Source organism: Schistocerca gregaria, chromosome X, assembly GCF_023897955.1.
Source record: "Schistocerca gregaria isolate iqSchGreg1 chromosome X, iqSchGreg1.2, whole genome shotgun sequence".
NCBI lineage: Eukaryota > Metazoa > Arthropoda > Insecta > Orthoptera > Acrididae > Schistocerca > Schistocerca gregaria.
Window position 1 is genome coordinate 720,149,526 of NC_064931.1, and position 26,218 is coordinate 720,175,743.

The 26,218-nt window shown below is 42.1% G+C and overlaps 1 long non-coding RNA gene across 1 annotated transcript in view; it reads right to left on the reverse strand.

Annotated features, from left to right (window-relative positions):
* The window catches only part of LOC126299219 (uncharacterized), a 108,520-nt gene that overhangs the window by 60,685 nt on the left and 21,617 nt on the right, over window positions 1-26,218 (reverse strand). The window contains exon 2 of the long non-coding RNA XR_007552745.1: window positions 1,617-1,766. This is a non-coding gene — a long non-coding RNA (uncharacterized LOC126299219). The remainder of the gene's footprint in view (window positions 1-1,616; window positions 1,767-26,218) is intronic.

Here is a 26,218-nt window from a genome sequence, read left to right on the forward strand (position 1 = left end):
TTGAGGGCGTGTGAAACAGTCAATGACAAACATGATCACACCTGCTACAGCACACTCACTGTTGCCGGTAGCACAACCAGACTATGAGCATTTGGATGAGGCTATTAACAGGTGATGCTGCTGTGTAAGGCACAACACCAGAAAATGTGTTTTACGCACAACATTTGGCAAGAACCGTTATTGTTTGATTAAACTATTTGGCATCAATTTCTAGGAAACCCCATTTGGTTACACAAATGGCAACTAGTCACTGGAAACAATCAAGAGTTAAATATATACAAGTGTGTGTCCAGAGTGACTATGTTCAACAATCACATAAAATCAGTTCCAGAAGCAACAAATGTCACAAAATCACTGGAAGAATCAAAAGGAAATTTAATTCATCCATCAAAGAGGTAGCTTATAAAATCATTGTATTTTATGTTTCGTATGTATTACTTTTTAGTCTGTCCAAAGTAAGATTAATAGAGAAGATAGAGATTTAAAGAAAAATGGAGCATTTTGTCATGGGCTTGTTTAATAACTGGAGGAGTGAACTGGGGATGCTCATCCAATTCTGGCAGAAGGCACTGCAGAGGACACTGTACATCACAGGGAGGTTTACTATTAAGTTCCACATGAGCACATCTTAAGAAGAAACAGCAGCAGTATATGCGGTTGGTAAAGTATAAGAAATTTAAGCTCATACCAAGGCTCACCATAGTTATTCTTCACACACACTATTAGCAAAAGAAATAGGGAAATGAGTAAATGATAGTTTTGCAGTAAGGACCCTCTGCCACACACTGGCTTGTGGATTAGATACAGACGTAGACACATCACCATCAAAATGTGTAAGAATGCTGTAGTTTACTACAGCAAGCAGAGGAACTTCTCTGATAGGCACCACAAATTACTACACACATGTAATAAAGGAATCACAATGGTTTCTTTCAGTTTCAGTATTTAGTTTTCATGCAATTGAAAATATATTTTTGGCATTCTGTGAAAAATGCTTCCCCACATAAATGAATGTGACAAAACTGTTTCAAATGTGACTTCTGTCAAATTCTACAACAAGTATAACACAGCAAAATTTATATTATAGTATTCAATATCCCATAGTGGTTAAACAAGTGTAAGATGAAATATAAATAACTGCCTACACATTGTAAGAAACTTACTTTTTACAGGAAGATATATAACGTGTTGCCTTCATCTGCCATTAGTCACCATCGCTCCCGCTCCCGCTCCCGCTCCCCCTCCCCCCCCCCCCCCCCCCGCTCTCTCTCTCTCTCTCTCTCTCTCTCTCTCTCTCTCTCTCTCTCTCTCTCTCTCTCTCCTCTTGTCCCCTCTCTGCATTAGCATGGCGAGTCATGACAGCACAATTAAGATGTTATATTCACACATAACTGTTGGGGAAATATTCCTTCACATCATTACCATGTTGAAGAAGAGAGTTTAGGGAAGAAGAGAATTTAGGAACTCCTTGGAAAGTAACAGATGCCTAAACACATGTATACAGCAAAAGGACCAAAATGCTTCCAATTTTGTTGCTTTAAGTTTATCAAAATACATACTTACATGGGAAATGGGTTAATGAAAAAGTGAGGAAGGATATAATCTGACTTATTTACCTCGTGTTTCTGGTGACTTTCATTCTACATCCAGCCTGTTTCTCAAATTTCTCCGTAGCCCTCACTTCACATAAACCAAGTCTTTTAGGTCCCTTTTTTTGAAAATGAAGCAGTATCCAATATGGTGCCCTTCTGCGTAGATGCAATAATCTGAAATTAATATAAGAATTAAGCAATGACAGTGTTTGCATGTTGTTGGCACAGTTAACATATTTGTCATTTTCAAAGACAGTCAAAGAAGGAACAGTATTTCATTTATAAAGAGCAGCATATAACAGCAAAAGAAATGTATATTTTTGAATGTTGATGAAGTGTAAGCACTATCAGTCTGTTAGATCAAGTCATTACAAAATCATCTTAACATAAAAACACAGCACAATCACTAAGGAAACTCTGGTAGGAGATGATCGCAGCTGCTGCTAATTGTGGGTTCAAGGAGACTAAACATCTGAAGTCGTCTAGCTCCTACTCCCTCTGCACGACTGAATCAGTATACTCAACTGTGTGCATCTAGAGTAAATTCCATGTGCAAATGTGAAAAAGATTTCTAAGTGTTTGCATAACATGTATCTTAGACGAGACATTCAGGCTGGCAAGCACACTGACTCATCAAACTGCTGGGCAGACTCGAACCCAGGCTGGCATGTCTCCCTGTCTTGGAAGCAGGTGCTTTAATAAACATAGTTGTCCAGGTGGGTGAGATTTAAGTAGTAGAAGATTTTAGTATCAGTGTAATCTTGGCAATTCTGAATCTTTTGATGGCATATGACATATGATAATGTTTGAAACTGAAACATTGAATTTTATGCAACAAGTTAGGCAAGAACTCAGTATTACAGTGAGGCTTCCAAAATGCAGTCATCACATAGTATTCAAAACATGCTCTGTACATATAAATTACAATCATCATCTTTATGAAGTCTTTAGACCTCTTTCATTGTGTCTTGTCTAAGCAAACTTCTAGGTTTACATTATTATTTATAGTTGTGGATCCTTTTTCAATGCATTAAGAACTGGCTTCTTCCAGAAACCTCAAGGTCTTTTGCACTGTACATGAAAATTAATTTCAAATCTCTTAGTACAGAGAACTGATGCACATGCCTATCCTATTACATCATACCAATGTTAGCATCATAGGAACAAAGAAAATAAAATAAAGAACAAAGTATATCTTACAATAAATGCGCAACAGCAGCTAACAAACAGCTCATATGTGCCTCATAAGAATGAAGCCTCTGTAGAGTGTTGAAAGTATAAAGTAGTAAATATACAAATAGCATATACTATGAGGACAAAAATCTCAAGCAAACATTAGAAAATTTATTTGTGAAGCCAGCTCATGAACGAAGAATGTATGAAGGCAGGTACAATGTGTCAACATAAAAAAAGGCCTATCAGAATGATCTAATGGAGATAATTTATAGTGTTCAAATAAGACACTATTTTAGGTCTCTTACAGGTTCTGGCATTCCATGTACCCTAATCAACCATTAACAATGTTATTTCAGGGTGTATACGTGAGCAAGAAAAAATAAATTCCCGAATATTTCAAGGATTACCGGTTAAGAAAGCGTTTTTCTTGAGGTGAAAATACACTTCTTCCATGGTGAAAAATACACTTTTTCCATGATAAGTAACAGTATACTTTCCCTCATAGATATTAAAGTATCGATCCTTTGAATGGTAAAGGGTTTAAAACACCAGTGTAGAACATCCTGGCACTTACGAAATGAAAAAACTCAGCAAAAAGATGTTTTGGAAAGATCATCTATGTGCAGCAATATTTACGCTGCATATTTTTGTATTCATATTACGAAAGTATAGATTCGAATTCCACCAAACACAGAACGTTAGTTTCTGAAGCACTGAAATCAAAAGTCAAATGCACTTTTGTAAGCCAATCAGTCTGGCAGCAGTAGCCGATCGAGACAGATACAGCACCAGGGAAGTAACTGCTTCTGTGACATTTACGAGTTCCTAAGAAGGAGCGAATTTTATTATATCATCTGTGTGCTTTAATAGTTTAGTTTCTTGAATTGCTGCATGTAAATTTAATATCTAATAGCCACTGTTTTCGCATTTTCGTCTGCATCTGAAAGTAAATAGACTTTGTGACATATTACAAGTTCGTAATCAGGCGCGAATTGTTTAGTTTCGCCCGAGTGCTTCGGTAGTTAGGTTTTTGAATATTTGCATATTATTAGACACAGTTCCTGCATTTTCGTCAGGGTCTACAGTAGAGTTCTGCAGCACATGCCGATAGTCTGTTTATCTGCATAGTTTAGTTTTCCACGATCTTTAGTACAGACAGGGACTGCGATTGTTGTGTTCGGATGCAAGCAAAGTTGGTGACACGTCGCTCTCAGCTTCATGCTGTGATGGCTTCGGTTATACAGCTTGAGGCTGCAGTGGATGGGCACCACTCTTGTGGGCCGGCCGTGGGGTGAAGCAGGCGGCGAAAGACTTTCCAGGTGGCCACACCTAAGGCCCCCCCCCCCCCCCCCCCCCGGTTTGTCTGTTGCTGAGCCAGGTGCTGTCACCTGTCCTATTTAAGAGGAAACCACTCAGCCCGCAAGATCCGGGAAATCACAGAGGGTGGGATCATTGGTAGTTGGAAGCTCCAACATTAGGCACTTTTTAGGGCCCAATTGGGGACTTGGCTGACAAGAACGGTAAGAAAACCAATGTGCACTCCGTCTGCATACTGGGTGGAGTCATTCCAGATGTGGAAAGGGTCCTCATGGATGCCAATCAGAGGCCTTAGAACTTGAATGCACCTTGTACTTATGTGAGATGTTGGAGCAACAGAAAAATTTGGATGACTCAGTAAGGTAACCTTGGGCTGATTTATTTTTGGTTTGTACCTTCACCATTATATTTTAGCTGGTGCAAAACTAAAAATGAAGGTGTTTTATATACATCTTAAACAGGAATATGCTCCCCACAATGATCCGTGAGTATCACTGCATCTCAGTTCTAAGGAATACTGTGGATTTGCAGTACCTGTCTGCTCAAAACTGAGGATTTAATCCAATCAAGTATCCTGGAGATGAAAATGTTTTACTTTTATGGCATATCACTTCACCCACAAACCTAGCAACAATTAATCATCAGGCTTCAGGAGACATGGAAGTAAATTCCACTTTCAGTGCCATAGCTTAGTAGAAAGACTTCAATAGATACTAAAAACCAACGAAGAATGAAAGGTGATACTACACACCCTAAGGACGGAGGGTATGTCTGTACATGCACACGACATCAAGGTCTTCAGCGCCCACGCAAAAACAGTTTGAGACAAATGTCAGTAAGATACACTAAAGAGGAGTATAACACAGCACATAAAGTAAAGGTAACAGAAGTTGTAATACTATGTGTACCCACACAGAAGCACCGAACATAGTATCACCAATATTCAAACGAACTAAAAAGGAAGAAAGTGGTATAAAGAGCTAAAACAATAAAGCACATGGATGTCACTGGCTGACTGCAAAAATAAAAGAGGAGCAGCCAGCTACTCTGCAACACACTAAAACATCCAGCCTAAAAGCTTAGGCAGGAGTCCAGACACATCACAAAACTTTGTCTCATCATCAGCTATAATAGAGGGCAGATCCCCACCAATATTAGCTTCTTCCTTTGTGTCACAGTATAGCATGCACTCTGTTAGAATATGGTGTACAGAGATTTGCATGCCACAAGCATCACAAAACGCGATGTCTTCTCGGCATAGTAAAAAGTCATGTGTAAGAGGGCGGTGCCCAATTTGAAGACGTGTGAAGGGCACTTCATCCCGTGTGAGCAACTGACAGGATGAATGCCACTACCAGATAGCTGACTTCACCAACTGTAACTTATTGTCTGTTACTGCCAGGCATGTGTCATCCCACAACAGCAGAAACTCTGTGTGTAGCGCAGAAATGATAGCCTGCAGTGGGAACAGGAAAACGTGCCACATCCTGTCCTCTGCAGGTCTCCTTGGCAGCCCGATCTAGCTCTTCATTACACCCATATCCCTACATGACCTGGCATCCAGCAGAACGACATCTGCTTTCCCTGCCGTTGGAGCAAGTATAGTTGATCATGTATCAGTTGGGCCAGATTCTCGGCTGGGTACAGGTTCCTTAAGAATTATAAGGCACTTAAGGGAATTGGAGCAGATGAGAAACCCTTTGCCCTGAATACATCGCATCTGCTCCAGTGTCTTCAGGATTGTGTGGAGCTCCACTGAGAAAAAATGGTATATGTTATGAAGGCGAATCCTAGTGACACGGTTGGGGAACACAACAGGGCAGCCAATGTAATCCTCTTGTTTGGAGCCATCTGTGTACACTACTGTGAAACAGTGATGCATATCTAAAACGTTAAAAAAACCGAGTGAAATGTAAAATCTGGGGTACTATCTTTCTTAAAATTGGTCAAGTCTAAAATAAATCTTGTGCCTCCAGAGGAGCCAAGGTGGAAATTTGCTACAACCTCGATATGAAATACTGAGACCTGTCACACCCATCTCTATAAGGCAACCCTCTGCGTGAATACCATAGGGCCTTACTATCTATTGCTGGTTATGAAAATGCCTTTGCAATGGAGGCTGAGCAACGGTACAGTATGTGGGTGTGTATGGTGTGAACAGTGCTTGATATGCCTGGCACCCCATAAAATAGTCATTGCCTGATGGGAAGTGGCAGTTCACCAGCCTCTCCACAGAAGTTTGGTATGGGGCTTGTTCTGAACACCCCAACGGCCAACTGAATCCCTTCAGGACACACCACGTACAACATCTTTAAATAAGAGGGTCTCACAAACCCATACACTGTCCACCCTTAATCTAGCCCATATCACACAAATGATCAGTGAAACCGTAGCAGCCAAGTCCTGTCTTCTCCCCATGTACTGTGGCTAAGTCATTTTAAAATACAGCCCTAAGGTACTGTTTTTTTCTGTTCCTTAAGATGTGTCAACCACGCAAGTTTGCAGTCAAATATGAGGCCCAGAAACCCCACTGTGTCTTTAAATTTAAGAACAGGGTCCTTCATCCCCAACTCAAAGTTAAAAATGATAGAGAACAGTTAAAAAGAACCCACACAGACTTTTGGATGAAAACTTAAAAACGCTCTTCTGTGCCCATTCATCCAAATATTGAAGAGTTAGTTGCAACTCTTTGTGTTGTCGTCGAAGGGCTTGAAGAAGAGCCAAACACAGAAGTTGACCACAAACCAAGAACACTGAACAGGAGTTTTCACTACTGACATACTGCTAGTAGCAGCTACAGCAAAGACAGTCACACTTAAAGCACTACCTTGAAGGACACCGTTCTCCTGCTCAAAGCGATCGCACAGGATGTCATGACTCAATGTTGAAAATACTGTGGCGAGAGAAAGGACTGAATAAAAATGGGAAGACAACTGCAAAAACCCCACTCACAAATCTGCTCGAGCATTAGATGCCTCCAAGTAGTATCATAGGCCTTCTCAATGTCAAAAAATATACCTAGAAGGTGATGCTGGCACATGAAACCCTGTTGTGTAGCCACCTCCAGGAGGGCCAGGTTACCTAAGGTGGAGAGATACCGCCTGAACCCACACTAAAAGCGATTAAGGAGTTGCCTTGATTCTAAGATCCAGAAGAGGCAGTGGTTGACCAACACTACGATAACTACTTGGGCAGGTATGGTCTTTCCCGGGTTTTGAAAGAGGAATTAATATTGCCTCAGGTCACAAGTTGGGAAAGTGAACAGATGCCCAAATTGCATTAAAGTGCAAGGAGCATATCTTTGTTTCACTTTGGGTGGTACAGTAGCATACTATAATGTACTGTCATTACCAGGGGATGTCATAAGCTGCAGGCAATGCAGAATCCATATCCCACATTGAAAATGCGCAGTTGTAATCTTCATCAGTGGAGGACAGGAAGCTCCTCTAGGCAACCACTCAATGATGCTGGAAACCTGGCTCCTGACTAGTGGTGGCAAAATAGGCCAGCACAGTTTGGGCAACATCTCGTGGATTGGTTTCAAGAGTGCTGTTCCCATTACAGCACCCATGGGGCACCTTGCGCCGCCCCCCCCCCCCCCCCCCCCCCAGAAATCCTCCTGATGGTCTCCCATACAACAAAGGTCACTGTGGAATGATTAATGGTGTTCAGGAACTGTTGCCACGATCTCTCCTTGCTCTCTTGAATAATCCAGCAACATTTCACCCTTGCCAGCCTGCAAGATTCTCTGCAGTTGGCTGGCACTTTAACAGAGCCACATGCTAGTCCTGACTGCAGAGTGGGATTTGTCACTCCACCAAGGGGCAGGCTGCCTCTTCAATTGTCATGTGGACTGAGAATTAGATGCTGCAGCAGCATGGTGGATCCTTTTGGTAATATGATCCACCCATTCTTCAACATTGACTTTATGTTCATACTGGACTAGCTGCCTGTAAAGTGTCCAGCCTGCTCTCCTGAGCGCCTAATGTGGCAGTTTCCTTTCAGGTTCCACGCTATCTGGCAGGTGAATTAAGATCCAGAAGTGACCACTTCCAATCAACTCACTGATCACTTCGCATTGCGTCCTGTGAGAAAATGCTAGGGAGCGAACTGAGAGACTGGCGACAGAGAACAACTCGGCTGCAGTGCTGAAGTGCGTGCTCTATCCCATATTTAGCAAATACACATGACAATATGACAAGCCTCTCAACTGCTCTACCCCTGAGACAGATAGTTGCGGAGCACCAAAGCTCACTGTGTGCATTACAATTACCAACAAGGGATGAAGGGGTGGGGGGGGGGGGGGGGGGGGGGGAGTTGTGCAAGAAGATTGTTTAGAGCCTCTTTGCCGAGCACATCAAGTGGCAGCAGGTAAAGGAAACACATTGTCAATGGATAGTGCACATGCACTGATATGGCACCTGACTGTCAATTCGTTGAAAGTGAGAGGCGAGGAATGGTAGTCTGTACTGGTAAAAATACGTACTCTGCTTTGAGCTCGCTCTCAACTCAGGTCATTCTTTTATGGAGTACATAGCCCCGTAGCTCAGATGTCTACAACTGACTGGTCTCCTGGACACACACACACACACACACACACACACACACACACACACACACACACACACACAAACACACACACACACACACACACACACACAGTGGTTTATGCAGAGATAGTAGACAAAGTTTCACTATATCTACATTCTACATTTATACTCCGCAAGCCACCCAATGGTGTGTGGCGGAGGGCACTTTATGTGCCACTGTCATTACCCCCCTTTGCTGTTCCAGTCGCATATGGTTCGCGGTAAGAACGACTGCCGGAAAGCCTACGTGCGCACTCGAATCTCTCTAATTTTACATTAGTGATCTCCTCGAGAGGTATAAGTAGGGGGAAGCAATATATTCAATACCTTATCCAGAAATGCACCCTCTCGAAACCTGGACAGCAAGCTACACCACGATGCAGAGTGCCTCTCTGGCAGAGTCTTCCACTTGAGTTTGCTAAACATCTCCGTAACGCTATCACGCTTACCAAATAACCCTGTGATGAAATGCGCCGCTCTTCTCTATTTCCTCTGTCAACCTGACCTGGTATGGATCCCACACTGATGAGCAATACTTAAGTATAGGTCAAATGAGTGTTTTGTAAGCCACCTCCTTTGTTGATGGACTACATGCGTCCTCACCTTCATCCTGTCTCTCTGCTGGGGTGGGAGACAGCAGAGTGGAGGTTCAGTCGCGGGGTGATACGACTGCCCCACACATACCTTATACTCCATCAGCTCTGGGAAAGAGTCAGATGAAGCATCAGCTAGAATCAAATTAATATGGTCCAAAGGTTTACTACTTGATTTTACCTGTTATTGCTGCTTTACAGTAGCTTTTCACTGTTTTGAGGGCTTTGCTGGAGCTGGCGTAGGAGTGGCAACAACCATGCTGGGCTAATGAATAGCGTCAGCTCATGTTGGCCTCTGTACCTTTTCTTGCTGATTGGGAGGGGGGGGGGGGAGGGGAGGGGGGGGGGCACAAGACTCAAACACTTGCTGTCTTGCAAGTGCACTTGCACATGCACGTGTTCGTGCTGACATCTGCCACCTCTGTTTCTGTAGACACGTCAGCTTTTGGGGTAGACTTCTAAAGCATTGACACAAAAGATGTAGTAAATGTGAGAGGCTGCATGGACTTTCAGATCTTTCTGGCCTCACCTTAGGGGATATGCCTTGTTGTTTTTATTTCCTGTACTGTGTGTTCCTCTAGAAAGATTCTGCAGTCCCTACTCCAAACAGGGTGGTTTCCAGAGCAGCTGACATTTGGCAGGAGATGAGCAACCAACTCCATGAGCAGTGTTACTGCAGCTGCTACATGTTGCTTCTCCTTTACACCCTAAGGTTGTATGCCCAAAATGCTGGCATTTAAAACAGCTTATCAGGTTTGGGACATACAGCTGTATGTTTAGGCAAAGAAAGCCTGCCTTGATATGCTCTAGTAGTTTTGGGGTACTGAAGGGAAGAATGGAAGAGTCTGATGTCACCAGGTCTCCATCCAACCTTTTCATAATGTTCTGAACATCAACAATTCCCTCCAGAGCCCACTCACTCTTCAGTTCTTTGATAGGTACAGCAACTAGGTCCCTAGATGATACAGAACTTCTGCTGAATTTCGAAGTGCTGTGGAATTCTGTGTTGAAGGCATATTCCCAGGCACTTAGCACTCTGTAGGTTAACAGTTTGTTGGGAACTGATGTTTCAACCAACACAGTCACATATCACAACCACTTTACAGATTTTAGAGTCGCAACAATTTCTTTTCAGCCTTTCTGGATGTAGTAAAGCAAGATTTCATCGAAACTTCTTTCTTTCCTTTTTGTAACTACACACACAATTCTGATTACTAGCATGAGTTCTGTTACTGTTGTGTACTGCTTTAATCTTGCATCTGCCCTCTTATTAGTTTGAGTGTTAGTACCTTCCAGCGGCCCACCCTTTCCACTGGGAGGAGGAAAAGAAAATTTTGCAGGATCCATTTCGGTTCCACGAGCAGTTAGGAAAATAAGAGTCCACTCTGACAGATCCCTGCATGCCTCAGTAAGCCTTAACTGAGGTTAATGAAAGAAACAGTCAAGTTGGTAAACAACCATCATTTATGTGCTGTAACACAATGGTGTGCAAAATAAAGAGAACTTTTATGTTCCAAGGTTTTTTTTTTTTGTTGTTTTTTTTCAAAGTTCTACCTGTTTGCATTACTGACCAAGCATATCTTACACACTTGTGTGGCTGCCCTACTTGGTCTTCCCAAATTCAGCATGGCCAAGTACTCCAATTTGCAGTCACAGATACATCCACTAATACAGTTCACAGGTGCCTTAATGAAGGTTGTTTATCTGAGTTAACTTTCCACTGCCACTGAGACAGTCTGAAGTAATCAAGAAATCCATATTCAGAGGCAGTTATGTTCCCAGGCAAGTCTCAGCTTTCTCTATTGCAAGTACACTTGACTTAAGAGAATCAGCTCATTTCCAACTAACCAATATCATTGGAAGTGATCAATATGGAAATAAAGGGGCAATACGTATTTGTGAGCATACATGCATGCACTGAAAGGGGTACTACTTAGCTTTATTTCAATCAGAGAGCCAGGAAAAATGAATTAAGAAAATGAACAGATTCCTTTAAACAATGGAAAACCCAGGAGGTAATGTAACAATATTATGAAAAGTATAGTTGCTACTCACCATATAGTGGCGATGTCAAGTCACAGATAGGCACCACAAAGAGACTTGAAAAATGAGATTTCTACCAGCAAGGCCTTTGTTGAAAAACAAACAAACGCACACAGTGGAGAACAGTAAAGTGCTGCTTGTGGGAGCACACAAGAACGGTGGCCATTCATGTGGACAGACAGCTTATTGGTTGTCATGCTCACGGACAATGCAGCACACTGGTTGAAGCTTAGCTTCTACATCACATGATTGGTTTCACAGGTAGCCTTTGATTGGACAGGTGATGTTTGTGACCGGATTGGTCTATGTGGTGGTGGGAGGATGTACATGACAGCAGTCCTTCTCAAAATATACCAAGAATCTCACTGAGGCCTTCACAGTTCGTAATTACCATTCCAACCTTGTACAAAAATAGATCTCCCATGCCGTATCTTTCCAGTTGCTCTCCGCCTTCCAAAGTTCCACCGCCTGGCCACAGAGAAGTATTCCCCTCACCTACGACTGTAGCAACTGAATTACATTCTCCCCTGGTTTTCCACTACCTCTCATCGTGCCCTGAAATGAAAATTATCCTACCAACTATCCTTCCCACCCCTTCCACAATTTTATTCCGCCTCCCACCAAACCTACACATTATCCTTGTCCATTCCTATACAACCACTGCTCCCAGCCCCTTGCCTCCTGGTTCATATCCCTCTAACAGACCTAGATGCAAGACCTGTCCACACATTCTCCCACCACCACCACCACCACCACCACCACCACCACCACCACCACCACCACCACCACCACCACCAGCTACTCCAGTTCAGTCACAAACAGCACCCATAACATCAAAGGTAGGCCTACCTGTGAAACCAGTCATGTGATCTACGCTGCAACAACTCTGCTGTATTCTCCATGGCCATGACAACCAACAAGCTACCTGCTCGCATGAATGGCCAATAAACTGTGGCTAAGAAACAACTGGACAGTCCTGTTTGTAAGCACATCACCCAACACGACGTTCTTGATTTCAAAGACTGCTTCAAAGCCTGTGCAATTTGGAACCTTCCCATCAACACCAGCTTTTCTGAATAGCCTAGGTGGGAATTCTCCCTGTAATCTAGCCTGCTTTCAGTAATCTTCCTGGCTTCAACCTTCATTAGTCATTGTCTTTATCCATCTAGCCCCTTCCCTGTTCCCATTCCAGCACTACACAGCTCTCTACTCCAGCTACACACCCAGTTTTCCTACTTTTCTCCTTTTATGCTACCCCCTCCCTGCCCCATGCTCTGTCTAACCTCATCTACATCTACATGACTACTCTGCAATTCACATTTAAGTGCTTGGCAGAGGGTTCATCGAACCACAATCATACTATCTCTCTACTATTCCATTCCCGAACAGCGAGCGGGAAAAACGAACACCTAAACCTTTCTGTTCGAGCTCTGATTTCTCTTATTTTATTTTGATGATCATTCCTACCTATGTAGGTTGGGCTCAACAAAATATTTTCGCATTCGGAAGAGAAAGTTGGTGACTGAAATTTCGTAAAAAGGTCTCGCCGCGACGAAAAACGTCTATGCTGTAATGACTTCCATCCCAACTCGTGTATCATATCTGCCACACTCTCTCCCCTATAACGTGATAATACAAAACGAGCTGCCCTTTTTTGCACCCTTTCGATGTCCTCCGTCAATCCCACCTGGTAAGGATCCCACACCGCGCAGCAATATTCTAACAGAGGACGAACGAGTGTAGTGTAAGCTGTCTCTTTAGTGGACTTGTTGCACCTTCTAAGTGTCCTGCCAATGAAACGCAACCTTTGGCTCGCCTTCCCGATAATATTATCTATGTGGTACTTCCAACTGAAGTCGTTCGTAATTTTAACACCCAGGTACTTAGTTGAATTGACAGCCTTGAGAATTGTACTATTTATCGAGTAATCGAATTCCAACGGATTTCTTTTGGAACTCATTTGGATCATCTCACACTTTTCGTTATTTAGCGTCAACTGCCACCTGAAACACCATACAGCAATCTTTTCTAAATCGCTTTGCAACTGATACTGGTCTTCGGATGACCTTACTAGATGGTAAATTAAAGCATCATCTGCGAACAATCTAAGAGAACTGCTCAGATTGTCACCCAGGTCATTTATATAGATCAGGAACAGCAGAGGTTCCAGGACGCTTCCCTGGGGAACACCTGATATCACTTCCGTTTTACTCGATGACTTGCCGTCTATTACTACGAACTGCGACCTTCCTGACAGGAAATCACGAATCCAGTCGCACAACTGAGACGATACCCCATAGCTCCGCAGCTTGATTAGAAGTCGCTTATGAGGAACGGTGTCAAAAGCTTTCCGGAAATCTAGAAATACGGAATCAACTTGAGATCCCCTGTCGATAGCGGCCATTACTTCGTGTGAATAAAGAGCTTGCTGCGTTGCACAAGAGCGATGTTTTCTGAAGCCATGCTGATTACGTGTCAATAGATTGTTCCCTTCGAGGTGATTCATAATGTTTGAATACAGTATATGCTCCAAAACCCTACTGCAGACTGACGTCAATGATATAGGTCTGTAGTTAAATGGATTAGTTCTACTACCCTTCTTGAACACTGGTGCGACCTGCGCAATTTTCCAATCTGTAGTTACAGATCTATCGGTGAGCGAGCGGTTGTATATGAGTGCTAAGTAGGGAGCTATAGTATCAGCGTAATCTGAAAGGAACCTAATCGGTATACAATCTGGACCTGAAGACTTGCTGTATCAAGCGATTTGAGTTGCTGCGCAACCCCTAAGGTATCTACTTCTAAGAAACTCATGCTAGCAGATGTTCGTGTTTCAAATTCTGGAATATTCCATTCGTCTTCCCTGGTGAAGGAATTTTGGAAAACTGCGTTCAATAACTCCGCTTTAGCGGCACAGTCGTCGATAACAGTACCATCGGCACTGCGCAGCGAAGGTATTGACTGCGTCTTGCCGCTTGTGTACTTTACATACGACCAGAATTTCTTCGGATTTTCTACCAAATTTCGAGACAATGTTTCATTGTGGAACCTATTAAAGGCATCTCGCATCGAAGTATGTGCCAAATTTCACGCGTCTAAGTTTTAGCCCATCTTCGGGATTTCGCGTTCTTCTGAACTTCGCATGCTTTTTCCGTTGCCTCTGCAACAGCGTTCGGACCTTTTTTGTGTACCACGGGGGATCCGTTCCATCTCTTACCAATTTATGAGGTATGAATATCTAAATTGCTGTTGCTACTATATCTTTGAATTTGAGCCACATCTCGTCCATATTCACATAGTCAGTTCAGAAGGAATGGAAATTGTCTTTTAGGAAGGCTTCTTGTGACACTTTATCCGCTTTTTTAAATAAAATTATTTTGCGTTTGTTTGTGGTGGATTTGGAAGAAATGGTATTGAGCCTAGCTACAACGACCTTGTGATCACTAATCCCTGTATCAGTCATGATGCTCTCTATCAGCTCTGGATTGTTTGTGGCTAAGAAGTCAAGTGTGTTTTCGCAACCATTTACAATTCGCGCAGGTTCGTGGACTAACTGCTCGAAATAATTTTCGGAGAAAGCACTTAGGACAATCTCGGAAGACGTTTTCTGCCTACCACCGGTTTTGAACAAGTATTTTTGCCAACATACCGAGGGTAGGTTGAAGTCCCCACCAACTATAACCGTATGAGTGGGGTATTTATTTGTTACGAGACTCAAACTTTCTCTGAACTGTTCCGCAACTGTATCATCGGAGTCTGGGGGTCGGTAGAAGGAGCCAATTATTAACTTAATTCGGCTGTTAAGTATAACCTCCACCCGTACCAATTCGCACGGAGTATCTACTTCGACTTCACTACAAGATAAACCACTACTGACAGACACAAACACTCCACCACCATTTCTGCCTAATCTATCTTTCCTGAATACCGTCTGAGATTCCGTAAAAATTTCTGCAGAACTTATTTCAGGCTTTAGCCAGCTTTCTGTACCTATAACGATATCAGCTTCTGTGCTTTCTATTAGCGCTTGAAGCTCAGGGACTTTTCCAGCGCAACTACAACAATTTACAACTATAATTCCGACTGTTCCTTGATCCAACCACGTCCTGTAATTGCCATGCACCCTTTGACATTGCAGCCCACCCCGTACTTTCCTGAGGCCTTCTAAACTAAAAAACCGCCCAGTCCACGCCACACAGCCTCCGCTACCCGTGTAGCCGCCAGCTGAGTGTAGTGAACTCCTGACCTATTCAGCGGAACCCGAAACCCCACCACCCTATGGCGCAAGTCAAGGAATCTGCAGGCAAAACGGTCGCCTCTTGAGAGAGAGAGAGAGAGAGAGAGAGAGAGAGAGAGAGAGAGAGAGAGAGAGAGAGAGAGAGCACATTTTGTCTTTTCGACAAAGACCTTGTTGGCCGAAAGCTCACTTTCTGGCAGTCTTTTTTGCTGTGCCTATCTGTGACTCAGCATGGTGAGTAGCAACTATTCTTTTCATAATAGAGGTTTCTTTAAAAGTAGATTATGAGCCAACAGAAGATGGCCCAAATCTGCAGAAACTTTTAACAACTTTTTTCTCCCAGTAGCTGATACGAGGTGTATACAGAAACAAAGTTCCCCTGGTCATGAAAACAAAATTAGTACAGGTAAAAAACTTTATTGAAAAAAATTAACTATCTTCTACATAGTTCTCACCATTTTGTAGAGACAGTATGACACTGGTTTTTGTAGGTCTTCCTCACAGAATGTTGCTGCTTGTGTTGTGAACCATGTAGTAACTTATTCTTTGCCCTCATCATTGTTAAATTTTCTCCAACAACTCTGCATATGGCTGTTCTAGGTGTCAAGATTTGCTCTTTACTGGCGATGAACTGTGTTTTCATTTCACTGATTACTGTTTTGATTTAGGTGCAACATAAGTGATCGAAGTGTCATCCCTATTCATTATCTCGATTAGAAAATAACAATCTTTGTTGTAGTGAGCCATAAAGTCACATGCACTATCCACATGGTGTTTTTCTGTGTTGCTATATAAGAGTTTCTAGCACCCAACGAGCACACAGTTTTTAAAAGTTAAATTTTCCAGATTGAATTTCATGAAGAAGTGGTCTTTAAATCTGTGTAAAGTTTTTAGAAACATCAACTACCGTAAACTTGCTGTTTTCCTTTACCAGTTTTTTAACAGCATGAACCAATTCATTCATCATAATACACTTTAACACTTCTTTCACTGAACTGTTAGATCCAACTCATTTCCATTTAATCACTCATTGCATTCTCTCTGCAAATTTCACAAATCTATTCATGAAAGCTAATTGGTTTAGTGTTCTTCGCATTCAGAAAAAACAATTGCAGGTCTAATACCACCAACAGCTGGATGTCTCCATCACCTTCACCATTCTGAGCGAATGCTATACAGTAGAAACACCACACAAACAACTCTAGTTGTTATGTCCTTGTTGACACAAAGTAATTTCCATGCACATGCCAAACTGCTATTTTAGAGCTGACGTGGAAAAAACACTACATACATGAACGAAACTTAATTTGTCGACATCCCTCATTCAACTTCAAACCTTAATCTAGGAAAGAAGTTTTCAATGTTCTCAACACCCTTAAGTGGTTATCAAGAAATTAGTAGCAAAAATAGTGAGAAGTGATCAGCCGAACTTGTTAATATATTGAGTTATTGATATAATGAATCTTTTCCAGTAACATTCTCGAAAAGATACTTCAATATGCTGTTTTAATGGCATTTCACAAAAATGAGAAAACAGTAGTAAAGAATTTCTGAGCTATCTTTTTACTGCCAGTATTTTTGACAAGACCAAGTACAATAGACGTTGTGAACACAGTATGGAAAAACAGTCAGTAACAAACTGTACAGGATTATAAATGAAAAGACATTGCAGTTGTTCTACAGTATTTTGTAATATCCCCAATTTTGTTCTTACCAATCCTAACTATGAAATCATTCTAACAAGAAGTGATAGAAGAATCAGTCAACAAACAGTTTGGATTTCAAAAAGGACTGTGAACCAAACAAGCTATATTTACTTTGTCGTAAAACACAAACACAAACACACCTTCATTTTGAAATTTGTGACACAGCAAACAAAACTTGGCTCTGGCGCATGTGTATTTATGCATTTGGAATGTGTCCTGATCACAGAATTAAAAAACTGTAGTGACAAAACTGTCCGTTTCCCATGAGGGGTTTCCACAGCATTCCTGAACAATGGTAATAACACATGGTGGAACGTTCCCTTGTTCAGATGCAGACTTGGATCCATCCTGGCATATCGCCAATGGTATCATACACCTGCCCTCATCCAAACTGCCCCACTCTTCAATGGCAATTCTGCCTAAGTCGCGCAGAGTATGTGGTCATTGTCAACATCAAAAAACGGCTCATATCCATCGCTCCCACCCATTTTAGATTGGGTTCATCTACAGGGAGCAGGCAGGATACTCCAGTCTGGTGAAGGAGTAACTTTAGAAGAACAGCACGATGAGCCCATGAGTTGTCATCCATGAAGATGAAATTGTGACCAAAATGTTGGCAATACGGTCCCACTATTGCCTGCAAAAAGTACCACAGAACATTGAGATTGCCCTCAACAACCACGAGAGGTTTACGATGGCTGCATGAAATGCAACATTAGAACATCACTACTACACCACCTTGTTGCACATGTGGGGAGTCAGTGTTGGAGGTGTTCAATATTACCAGGTTGTCTCCAAAGATGTCTGCGAATATCAGAGTACTAACACACCTGCGTTTCATTTGTAACCAATACTCACAGCCAATTCTGGGGCGTCCATTCTACAACATTTCCTGCCCATTGCAACGGAGTCAATGCTTTTGTGGTGTACACCTGGTACCCACTATGGTCACTGAGAAAGGAGATTTGCAACATGTAATCACCTCAAAGTTTGATGCGATACACAATGCCCTGCATCCTCTTTGAACACCAAATTCATTTCAGGAATACTCATCCTAGGGTTCATGCGACTCTGAAATGAAAGGTATCTATAATCCTGTGGCACCTGCCAAATGTGGATTACCTGTGCAGTTTAGGTCCTGAACACTTTCTGTCCACTGAAACTGATGGCATAGCTGCACCATGTTACTTTGACTCCAGTACACATGTCGAGCAACATCCCTAATCAACAAGCCTTCTGTGCTTAACACTGATGTGAACCCAATCATTTGTTGTAATTATCCGTCATGGTATGACGGATGATCACTCTACTGTTACACAGACATCACTCACGTGTCCCAACTAGTGCTTTACCTTCACTTGTAACACTGTAATCTACTAACTTGTGGCATTCCACCTGTATGCAGTGCTCACGAACATCAGGGTGACCTTCCGATTGATACAAGAATAGCCACAATAGCAACACATCTGCAAAACTGTTGATATTGGTACCAACGTCTATAAATCTTAAATTACCACCACTGTGATGCTTTGACTTTCCTATTGATTTTTGATTGTGTGAACCATGGTACCCTTTTGCAAAAGTTAAAATATTGTGGAAAAGTAGACAGCAAGCTTATGGTTTCTATTTTATCCATAAGACAGAAAGTAATGTGTACGAGTTCCATGTCAAACTCAAAAACATGCAATCAGAATCTGAAGCAATCACACAGCGTATTGCAATGCTTGTTTGATGGTTCTCTCTTTCGATACACATTTCTCACTTGCAGTTTGATAAGAGCCAAAACTTTTCATTTTGTAGATGATACAATTATAGGAATAAAAAATAGTATCACACCCATTACTGAAAATGGCAGATAATTAAATATTTGATAATATCACTGGACGGTTCAAGGCAAATGGATTATCACTGGACTTTGACAAGACTCAGTCATACAGTTGAGTACTTCTCATAAAACTGCACAACCTATCAAAATCATGTTTCTGAAACAATGACATACACTAAGTAGAAAAAGCAGAGTTTTCAGGGCTATAGATCACGACCTTAATTGGAAAACCCACTGTCTAGAATTAATAATACCCTTGGTTCAGCTGCATTTGCAGTATGCATAACTATTGTTACAAGTGATTTAAAATGTATCACTTGTTGTTAGTAGGGAGCTGGAAAATTAACATCTGCATAAATGTGCATTCTGCTTTAAAGTGTGAATGTACCTAATAAATGCTACTTCACAGCAAATTTTAGCCAGATGAGCTATTTTATTGGAGGTAGTTGGAAATGGTTTCCTTTTCTGCATATAAATATAAAAAATATAACCAATTTTTCATTACTGATATTGCACATTATTTGGCAAAAGAAAGTTTATGCAAAATAAAAAGTGCACAAATGCAACAAAGTATCAGTATTCTGTATGCTCTGGTGCCACACCAAACTTGAGTGGTTGAATGGTCTGCATAAGATACACACTACATAATGCAATGTACGACTAAGCCATTGAAGCTAGCACCTTAGAACAGAAAAATGTGGGCATTTGTCTTCTAGCTGAAGTTCAAAAGTTTGTATAATGTGACAGTTTAGGTGGCAGATGTTTTCAACTGTGGTCATGTCAAATACTGGTAGACATCAGGCCTGAACTAGCGATTACTCAGTAGCCATTCGAGAATGCTTTGTGTTGCGTGTTGCAATAGTTTTCTTTTCTTATTTTGATAATTCTAGTTTATTTACACACCCTGTCAACTGTCCATTTATAGTATTCACACTCTGCACTATAGAGCCACATGTCACTGAATTTCGACTATGCCAGAGGTTCTCTTCTAGGATGCGAATAGTTATGTTTGGTTCTACTTCTAGGCTAAGTACCCTATTGGTTCTATGTGCAGCAACATCAAGTATGGGCTACACAGCTATGAATACCCACAAAAGGTCTCAATCAGTAATCTGCAGATTTTGCAATTCTCAAGTCAGGTGGAGAAAGAAAAATAATGTTGAGAAAACACTTAAATCAGACCAGCACTCTCTTGACCAGTGTGAAAACACTTCTGCTTCTCAACAGAAACAATTATTTGTTGTAAGCTTACACAGAGACAAAAGAAGAAAACAAAGACCATTTTTGTACAGAGTGAGGTGGTGCAGTGGTTAGCACACTGGACTCATTTAGGAGGATGAGGATTCAAACCCAAATCTGGCCATCCTGATTTACGTTTTCCACGATTTCCCTAAATTGCTACAGGCAAATGCAGAGACGGTGCCTTTGAAAGGGCATGGCCAATTTCCTTTCCCATCCTTCCCTAATCTGATGGGACCAATAACCTTTCAGTTCAGTTCCCTTTCTCTCTCCCTTCCCCTTCCAGTGTCTCCAGGTCTCTTCCATTTATACAACCTTCTTTCACAATTCTTAAACCAAGTGTTAGCTACGATTATGCTCTGTGTGAAATTCTACCAGGCTGCTTGGTCATTCATTCCTTTCTCCTAGTCCATATTCACCTATGACTTTTCCTTCTCTTCCTTTTCCTGCTATCTAATTCCAGTCCCCACATTACAATTAAATTTTCATCTGCCATTACTATCTGAATAATTTCTTTTATCTCCTCACTCCCTTCATCAAATGCAGAGCTAGTTGGCATATAAATTTTACTACTGTGGTGGGCGTGGGCTTTGTCTCTATCTTGGCTTCAATAATGCATTCACTACGTTCCTAGTAGCCCTATTCCTGCATTACCCCTATTCAATTTTTTATTTGAAACCCTGTATTCACCTAACCAGAAGTCCTGTTCCTCCTGCCACTGAATTTCACTAATTCCGTACAATGCCAGTTTTGTTTCTCCTGATAATGACATCCCTCTGAGTAGTCCCCACCTTGAGATCCAAATGGAGGACTATTTTACCTCATACCCAAGAGGATGCCATCATCACCATCACTATCACCATAACAACAACAACAACAACAACAACAACAACAACAACAACAATAATAATACAAAACATTAGAGCTGCATGCCCTCGGGAAAAATTAAGACTTGTTTCCCCTTGCTTTCAGCCATTCACAGTACCAGCACACCAAAGTTGTTTTGGTTGATGTTGCAAGGCCAGTTCAGTCAATCATCCAGACTGTTGCCCCTGCAACTACTGAAAAAGGCTGCTGCCTCTCTTCAGAAACCACCCATTTGTCTGGCCTCTCAACAGATACCCCTCCGCTGCAGTTGCACCTGTGGTACAGCCATCTGTATCGCTGAGGCACGCAAGCCTCCCCACCAACAAGTTACATGGTTCATGGTTACAAATACTAACTACGAGCACAGAAATGGAAGTACAATTGTTTTCAATGGTCAGCTTTTAAAGAAGCCTTTTGCACATTGTGGGCATGACCTGTTTCAGACCACTGCATCTACTAGATTCCAAACCTGTTTAGTGTGTGCCCTCCCCAATGGTCCCACTGAGTAGTACCAACTATTATTCTTGCCATGTTCAGGTCCATTACATTTCGTTAGGACCTTAGGCATTCGTACATGTATCTTATTTTCTTATTGTGTTATTCTAAAACAGTGGCAGATGTATCATATACACAAACGATGAATAAGAGGATATGCTTCTGGTCTTGCTGCAACTGATAACCAGGCTGGTGTTGCCACTTGTTAATATTCTACTCGACATCCTCATTGACATCATCCAGATAAAAATGTGTTTTGTCATTTGGAGCTGCTAAGGAAGCTATTCTGGAGGTCATACACAAAGAACTTGAGTGAAGTACACAGTATAGCAAAGCAGCTGTGTACCTTGCAACACATGGCCATTGACATGCTGAACAGGCATGGGCATCACCCCTAGCATTACTGTTCAGAGCAACACCTGCATCCTGCAGGTCATTTGTAGATGAAATTCTGTGAATGGTTCCAACAACAACAGTAAGCCAACAATGACTTCATAAACACCGTAATATGATCAGATGAAACAGCGTTCACTCTTGAGGGTGTTTTCAATAAGCACAGCACCCACCATGGGTATGATGCCAACCCGCACCTTACTCCTGACCGTGGATAACAAGTTCACCTCAGCTTCAATGTCTAGGCCGGAATACTGGGCGACAGGAGTTTGGGTCCCTACATGTTGCCAAATTGGTTGACTGCTTATGGTATCTAAATCTATATCTACATATATACTCTGCTAGCCACCAAGCGGTGTGTGGCGGAGGGCACAAAGTCATATTCCCCCCCCCCCCCCCCCCCCCCCCCCCTGTTTCACTCATGGATCACACGAGGGAAAAACGACTGAACGCCCCAATACAAGCCCTTATTTCACTTGTCTTTGAATGATGATCATTATGCGATTTGAAACTGGGTGGTAATAATATATGCTCTACATCCTCAGTGAAGATTGTATTTCAGGATACAGAGAGCAGCCCCTTGTGTTTAGCGCGCCGTCTATCTGCAAGTGTGTCCCACTTCAAACTTTCTATAAGATTTGTAACACTCTCGCAATGGCTAGATGTACCAGTCACAAATCTTGCCACTCTTCTTTAGACCTTCTCAATCTCTTGAATCAGACCCATCTGGTAAGGGTCACATACAGACAGACAATACTCCAAGACTGGACGAACTAACGTGTTTTAGCCATTTCCTTTGTTGAATGACTGCATCGCGTCAGGATACTTCCAATAAACTGCAATCTAGAGTTTACCTTACCCGTTACTTGCGTAATTTGATCATTCCATTTGAGATCATTTCAAATAGTCACACCCAGATACTTGACTGATGTTACCGCTTCCAAAGACTGATCATTTAGTTTGTACACTTACATTAATGGGGATTTTCGCCTTGTTATATGCAGTAGGTTACACTTACTAATATTGAGAGATAACTGCCAGTCATTACACCACGCATTAATTTTCAGCAAATTCTCATCGATTTGTTCAGAACTTTAGTGTGATACTACTTTCTTGTAGACTACAGCATCATTGGCAAACAGTCTAAGGGCACTGTCAATACCATCAACCAGATTGTTTATGAAAATCGTAAAAAGCAGAGGACCTATTACACTGCCCGGGGGCACACCTGAAGTTACTCTTGTTTCCGTTGAAGTTACCCCGTTCAGGACAACATACTGCTTCCTGTCTGGTATAAAACTTTCTATCTAACTGCATATGTCATTGGATAGACCATAAGCGCTCACTTCTAGTAGCAAGCGACAGTGCAGCACTGAGTCGAATGCCTTCCCCTCAAATGTTTTGCCTGAAATACTGCAAGATGTTCCATCTCACATTCGGTGGAGGTTATGGTTCCAACATTATTGGTTTTCATGTGTCACTGTGTTCGGAAAGAACATGTCCAGGGAAATGGCACTGACGGAGAGGTCAGGTTGTATGGCCTCTGCGTTCAGCTGACCGAAATCCCTGGATTTCTTCCTGTGGGGACACATTACGGAGCACGTGTATCCTACTCGTCTGACACACTTAGATGAATTGATATGGAATGTTCAAGCTGCTCCTGTATCTGTGGATGCAGCCACATTGCAAAGGGTCCCGAGTGTACAATCCAGCGGGTCACACAATTTTTGGACATGCTGGAGGTCACTTTGAGCATCTGCTCTGAGGACAATGTATTCATTTGTATGTCGTGTGGTCATTAACATTGAAATAATTATTTTTCACTGGTTGCTAATATGTAACACCTGAGCAGACATACTGCATATAGTATAAATGACTAGTCGACAGTTATTTAACTGCGAAATCATCTTTAGCATCTCCAAACCTGTATTGTTTTTGTAGTAGTTGTGTCCTAAAACACATAATCTGTATCAACTGTATTTCTGACTTGTCTGCCCACGTTTTTGTTATGTTCACCATTACAAAATACAGGGCGACTCAAAAAGAATACCACAACTTTAGGAATTTAAAACTCTGCAACGACAAAAGGCAGAGCTAAGCACTATCTGTCGGCGAATTAAGGGAGCTATAAAGTTTCATTTAGTTGTACATTTGTTCGCTTGAGGCACTGTTGACTAGGCGTCAGCGTCAGTTGATGCTAAGATGGCGACCGCTCAACAGAAAGCTTTTTGTGTTATTGAGCATGGCAGAAGTGAATCGACAACAGTTGTTCAGCGTGCATTTCGAACGAAGTATGGTGTTAAACCTCCTGATAGGTGGTGTATTAAACGTTGGTATAAACAGTTTACAGAGAATGGGTGTTTGTGCAAAGGGAAAAGTTCTGGACGGCCGAGAACGGGTGATGAAAATGTAGCACGCATCCAGCAAGCATTTGTTCGCAGCCCAGGAAAATCGACTCGCATAGCTAGCAGAGAGCTGCACATTCCACAATCAACTGTATGGAGAGTCCTACGAAAAAGGTTAGTTATGAAACCTTATCGTCTGAAATTGGTTCAAGCACTGTCTGCAGCTGATAAGATTAAAAGAATCGATTTCTTTGATTTTATCCTTGCTGAAATGGAAACAGTTGAATCTTTCATTTCAAAGATTGTGTTTAGTGATGGAGCAACTTTCCACACTAACGGGGAAGTCAACCATCACAATGTCTGTATATGGGGCACTGAGAATCCGCAGGGAAACAACTCAGTATGAACGTGACTCGCCTAAGGTGAACTTTTTCTGTGCCATTTCAGCCAATAAAGCTTTTGGTCCCTTTTTTTTTTTTCGAAGGTGCTACTGTAACTGGACTACAGTATTTGGAGATGTTAGAGAATTGGCTGTTCCCTCAGCTCGAACAAGAAGCACAACAATTCATATTTCAGCAGGATGGAGCACCACCACATTGGCACTTATCTGTCCATAACTACCTGAACGTCAACTACCCGAGGCGATGGATCGGCCGCCAGGCAGCCCGTGACAGAGCACTTCTATCACTGGCCTCCAAGAAGCCCTGATCTTACCCCCTGCGATTTTTTCTTATGGGGGTATGTTAAGGATATTGTGTTTCGGCCACCTCTGCCAGCCACCATTGATGATTTGAAACGAGAAATAACAGCAGCTATCCAAACTGTTACACCTGATATGCTACAGAGAGTGTGGAACGAGTTGGAGTATCGGGTTGATATTGCTCGAGTGTCTGGAGGGGGCCATATTGAACATCTCTGAACTTGTTTTTGAGTGAAAAAAAAAAAAAAAACTTTTTTAAGTACTCTTTGTAATGATGTATAACAGAAGGTTATATTATGTTTCTTTCATTAAATACACATTTTTAAAGTTGTGGTATTCTTTTTGAATCACCCTGTACAGTACTATGTAAATGACAGGTAAATGTGGCTTAAGAAACAGTGTACACCACAGTATTGTAGGACAGAATAAAATCGGTAAATAAAAATAAATACACCTCGACTCAGAATCGAACCCTCAACCTCCTGTATGCTAACCCAAAACGATACTCTGCACCAACTGCACAGCATTGCTCCTATGTGTTGACAGAGGTGATTACTGTACATGGAATTACATTGTTGTCAGATTGCCAGTCTTTGACATCCATCTACTGCCAGAAATATGCACAGGGCGAAAGTTGGAAACATTTTTGTCACACTGCGAAGTCCCGGTGTGTGAATTTTTCTGGCAAGACAGCCAATGATCTCTTCCTTGCAGATGCACAATAGGCTCAAATTCTCTGGGGAATTGGCAAAATGCTGCAAGTAGTCAGGATAACAGACACTACACTGGTAGTGTGAGGATAAGTTGAGAATTTGGTTTCCGACAGGAGGCGTGCTAGGTTGACTGTGCCACTGCAATGACCATTGTGCCCGGATGCCTCAGTGGTCAGAGCACCTGCATATTAAGCAGGGCCGGCTGGGGTGGCCGAGCAGTTCTAGGTGCTACAGTCTGGAACCGCGTGGTCGCAGGTTCGAATCCTGCCTCGGGCATGGATGTGTGTGATGTCCTTAGGTTAGTTAGGTTTTAGTAGTTAAGTTCTAGGGGACTGATGACCTCAGAAGTCAAGTCCCATAGTGCTCAGAGCCATTTGAACCATTTTAT